This window comes from Saccoglossus kowalevskii, chromosome 5 (assembly GCF_978046115.1).
Source record: "Saccoglossus kowalevskii chromosome 5, keSacKowa6.1, whole genome shotgun sequence".
NCBI lineage: Eukaryota > Metazoa > Hemichordata > Enteropneusta > Harrimaniidae > Saccoglossus > Saccoglossus kowalevskii.
The window spans coordinates 12,096,037-12,101,788 of NC_140645.1; positions in this window are offsets into that span (position 1 = coordinate 12,096,037).

Here is a 5,752-nt window from a genome sequence, read left to right on the forward strand (position 1 = left end):
ACCTTACTCACAGTTACTCCGGGTACGTCGTATTTGCAGCGATGATACTGATTTCCGTAACCAGGCGAGGAATTTATGTAATTTTTTCACAAAACCGGGTTATCCTCGTAATGTCACTGGGAAAGCATTGGCCAAGGTTGTGTCAATGTCAAGAACGGATTGTATCGGATCTACGGTTTCCCGTGACAATCAGGATCGTGTAATTTTGGCACTTACGTACCATCCTTTAAATGTCAGGATTAAAAACATTATGTACAAACATTTTCACATTTTACAGACCAGCGAGGAGACAAGTTCTACGTTTCCACTAATGTCTACTACTGCCTGGCGCCGTGACACTAATTTAAGGAGGTTATTGGTGCATACGGGTGAAAGGGGAGACCCTGAGAAATATGGTTCTGTCCCGGGTAATCGTCCTAGGTGTAATACTTGTCCTTTTATTACAGACGCTAATCGTATATTTGGTCCCAAGGGAGATGTTGAGGTCGAATATCCGTTCAGTTGTATCACTATGAATGTTGTATATTGCATTTCATGTATTAAATGCGGGAAACTTTACATTGGTTCTACAGTCCGTCGGCTGGGTGATCGGTTTGCTGAGCATCTACGGCAAACTAGACGTTTGAAAGTAACATTCATTGTGTGTTTTAATCATAGGATAATCAACAGTATGTTTATAAGTTCAGTCACATCAGACAAAACAAATATCACTTGGTGCCACAGTCGTAACACCTCTTTTGTAGTAGAAGTAACACACGTGATTAGAAACAATGTATTAACAAACAAGTGTGAACTGCTGTGGCTGAGTTCAAGTGCAGCCCCTTACACGTTTTTTTTTTTTTTTTTTCAAAACGTAAAATATGACGGAACTTCGTTCTATCATAACCCAACTAGACCTTTTAGATTTTGAAATGTGACTAAATTGATCTAACAAAGGCGTACAAGAAGCGTGATGTAATGGAGCTAAGCAATCTTCAAGCCTAGACTGTATTTGTCGTTGATGGCGGGCTCATAATGCGTGAGTAATTGTACTTAATGAGCAATCTCTACGAGGGCGCTATATACGAATGTGGACTAATTTTATATACATGTATTGTCAACGCTCCACTTAAAATTATAGTTAATACACATTTTAAATTGTATACAAACCACGTAAAAATAAATGTAATTTACAATGGGCGTGCTCTGCGTACATGACGTGGAAAAACACAAGAATACGCCGGAAACCGTTAACGTAATGATCGGTTACCCAGCTGTAAATGCCGTTTCAGTTTCAACGTAAATTGGCGTATATTTCTGCATTTACTTTTCTTCCGTCCAACTTAATAAGCGGCTACTTAGAAGTATACGTTATAAACGTTGAATTATCGTTGATTTACGTTGAACTGAATGGACGACAAACGTAGCATTTTTGGCTGACGGTTACGCGACGGATATACCACCCCCATAGTCCGACGGTTACGCGACGGTTACACACGGTTTTACTGCATAACTGCCATGTAACAGTTGTGTAACCGGACCGGAAACACGCGATTCCATGCCGTGCAAGGGTATTGTGTTGTCACACAATGGAGAAGACTGTCATCTTGAATATAAAATCAGAGATATTACATGATTATTTTTGGCAATTTTTCTAGTAACATAGTGAATTGCTAACTGAAAATTGAAAGATGGTGTTTAAAGCCACTATACCGTAGTTGCTCTATTAGAAGCACATACTTTGAAGTACATAACAAATATGAGTTTAATTGTCAAAATTGCTTGTATTTCAAAGTTACAGTATACATTAAATGATTGGTTTAGGTTAGTAGGCTGGGGTGTGCTGCTATTTGACATGAACATGTTATAGAGAAACTATGGTATATATGAGTATTTATTTGAGTTTGTTGTGTGGAATTGTACATAGATTATTTGCAGCAAATGCCGAGAGGAGTGGGTTTGGTGGTACAAATAATGATTAAAATATTGTACTAGTCCACTTACAGCTGACAGAAAAAAATTGTGAATATTTGTAAAAGTAAATTTATTCTTGTTGTTATATTGTGGTTAATAAATCATAACCATGATAAATAATGTCGCATTTTGTCATTACTTTTTTATTACTAGTAGATGGACAATTATACATGAAATGAAGCAAAATATGATGTCTGCGGAAATTATAATACAGTATTTGATCTATTAGAAGTGCATGTGTTTACATAAATGATAGATGATTTATTGTACAAAATAAGCTGTTAACATTATAATATCTGGAAATGCAATGTTTGGTTTTGGTGTGCTTGCAATTGTATTGGAAAGCAAAACTACTGGGTGGGTATCAATAGAAAACAACTCAATGACAAACATGTTGCACCTCTGTGTATCGCTAGTTCATTGTTGTAGATCCTGTGTACAACCTGCCAATATTCTACCACAGTAATAGAGGGACAGTAATTCTATCACAAACACACATAAATATCATTGATCTTTGTGGATTTGCCCGTGATCACAATTCATGCATAATGTGAGATTTTGCAGTAAGTGGAACATTATTCGTGCCAACAAAAATATCTTTCCAATTTGTTCTGAAACTATTCACTATCATCTGTTGAACTAAATATTATGTTTGGTTGTCTTGTACGAAAACATAGAATGTCTGCACTGTCATCAGAGTCAATTTCAATGGCAGCAAGCACACTGACAGCTTCATCAATGCCATCCGAGTCGGATGCTGTTGACTCTTGTGATAACCGATCTGCACAGTCACTTTCTGACATCTCCAATACCTCACAGATTAAATTCCACAATCTGTTAGCATGGTCTTCATAAAAAACAAAAGAAAAATGTAATTGAAGAATGTCCTTGTTGCCAATGTAAGTTAGATAATTAACAATATTAGTGATGAGTGGCAGAGGAAAAACAGTAGCTACATCAGCTCCAATGAAAATTTCGTTTTCGTCCACATCGCCAAGAAGCGAACTTCTGTATTCTAGCAGGTAGGTATGTAACACTTTCATTTGTCTTGCATTAACCATTTGTTTTTTGTTCATGGTATTGAATACATCTTGGAGTTTATCTTTTCTTTTTCTTGACTGCTGGCTGAATTCAGTTATCTGCTTATGTGATTCGCTACAGTATTTGTTGGCGGAACATCTTTGTTCACAGGTGTCCTCACAATTACATAGGCACTGACCTTGATTTCCAGATATATCACAACAAGTGTGAGCCAAGTTGTTGGATTTAGCATCTAGAACAAAGTCATAGAGCAACATCTTCCTGCGACACAACTCTGTATTTTTGCACTAGAGTTTCATATTGTCCTGCTACGCATATAACCAGTGGCATTTAGGAGTAGTGCATAGCTCATTTTAGTACTATCTCTTCCAATTCTACCAGTCTGTTGTAAGTATTCGTCGAAGTCATTTGGAGGTCCAATATGAATTACCTGGAATACCCCTTACAAACCCATTCCCATTCGAAATGCAATTTTTTGTTGTGCAAAGTACTCTCAAAATTCCATCTGCATCATTAAAAGAGGCAATGATGATGTCCTCAACCTCAGAAACAGTTTTGGAATGGAACATGTCAAAATACCTATTTCTGTCATCATTACTGCCATCAGGCTGGTAGTTGTAGTAAGCTTTTGTGCCCAGATGATGCGCAAACATTTCAAACAGTTCAGAGCATTGTTTTTTTTTCTGCAAAAAATTCCCTTTCATTACAATATCATCAATCAGCCAAGAAAACATACCTAGTATGTAATTATTAACCTTTATAACTGAGTGGAAGATGTTTTCATTGTTTGGATTGTCAAACACATCCACGCAGTCACTCATACACAAGTCATGTTTAATTATTGCTGTTGTTTTCTTGTTTGCTGTTGCAGTGAGTGTTACGATAAGTACATTATGGTGTAACACTGCCCTAAGCTCACCAAGTTGACCATACTCTTTTCGGAATGCAGCATCATTTGATCTGTCATTACCTTTTCCCCTTAGAACAAAAAAAAGTACAATTACAAGACTCAATGAACTAATTTACAAAATTAATTTGTTTATATTCAAATTACATTCTGCACTTTATAAAAAATCCATTGTGCGTGTGAACTGCTATAGAGCCAACAATAAATTTATTTGAAATAAACCAACACTACCTGCTGAATAATTAGATAATTTATTTGCTCATTGAGACCCGTAGTTTGCCATTTATTAATATTAGATTTAAATGTTGTTCTTTTTTTCTGTTTGTAGCTTTACTTTATTGTAGTTGTGGTGAATATACTGCTTTGTTAATAAATGTTTTTTTTAATATAATATAGTAAGTTTATGCAAGGTAGTACAGTTACAATTTCTATATTCATTTCTTCCACTAAATTATACAGATTATAGTGTAACACTGTCTTCTCAACACGACACCATGCATGTTTAAAGAAAGCGATACTGGAAACAAAAACACTAGTGTCTTTGCTGGAACACCCCGTTTTGTTGCATTTTCACAAGTCATTATGTTCACAATGAGGTGAGATAAACAATTTTAACAGTTAGGATAAGAATATAAAAAACACGAGTTGGCCTACATCTGCTCTAAAAGCAAAGTGAATATTTTCTGAGATCAAGGGAATGCAAGACTGAAAGTCGGAACTTTTTTTGTTACGTCTAAAAATATATATTCAGTGTTTTTCGGCTTTTTTCGTTTAATCAAAATACGTGGAGAAATTAAAAATGATAAAAATGAATGCTGTAATGTGCGGTTGTTATACTGGCTTCAAGTGACGCTTTCGCCACCAGCAAACAATAATCACAATTTCCAATCGGAAAGCATAAACAGATAAATATGAAAGTTTGCGGTATGTTATAGCCACTCACCATTTCGAGGCACAGTGACTTTCGTCAATAAATAGTGCTCCAAGTCCAGATCTGTAGACGTCTGATACCAACAACTTACGATTTTGCCTAAGTGATTTGGGGCTCGTAAATACCCAGTTAAATTTTACTGCTCCAGGCATGTCATATTAAGTGAGATAAGTTGCTTTTAAATCCAAAAATTAGAGCTTCCGGACTTGCTCTTTCATTAACGCTATCAAAGGAGAAATCTTAACAACTAGTGTCACCGGTTCGTCGCTCAGCTTCCCCAGGCGGCATTGATCTGAACAGAAAGGGGCTACTTCGTACGTCAGCGATTTTCCTATTCCCGTTGGAATGGCAACAAACACGTTCTAACCGGAGCAATAACTTTCAATAATCTTTCTTTGATTCGATCGCAAAGATGGATACCTTTAACTTGGTAAGTGCAAAGGCGACACGACACTTTCATTCATGTTTACAAGTCGATTTAAATGTCCTATGTATATACGTGGTCTTTCAAAATCGCCGGGACCTTAGAAGTGAAAGGTCACGTATATTAACATAGATAATATATGACGTATTCAGCTGCCACTCTGATTCGTTGTCAGCGCTAATCAACAATTTTACTTAGCATGATCACCGGAGTGATTCCGCTCCCGTTTTCATCCCAACGCGGGGGGTCGCCTGTAGATGCGTCCAGTCGGGATTTCTTTCGCGTTCACACTAGTTTTCATGATCACGCGAAAAAGGACAAATTGACAATTAATTATATTTTTTTGTAAAACAAAAAAGAAGTCCCGACTTTGCCAGTCTAGTGATATTCATATGCTGCCAATAGTTTATTTCATTGCCCTGTCAGCTTATTAGTGTATTAGTTATTTAAGCTTGTAAATACACTAGTCTCGAACCAGTTGCGTGCCTGTAAAAAA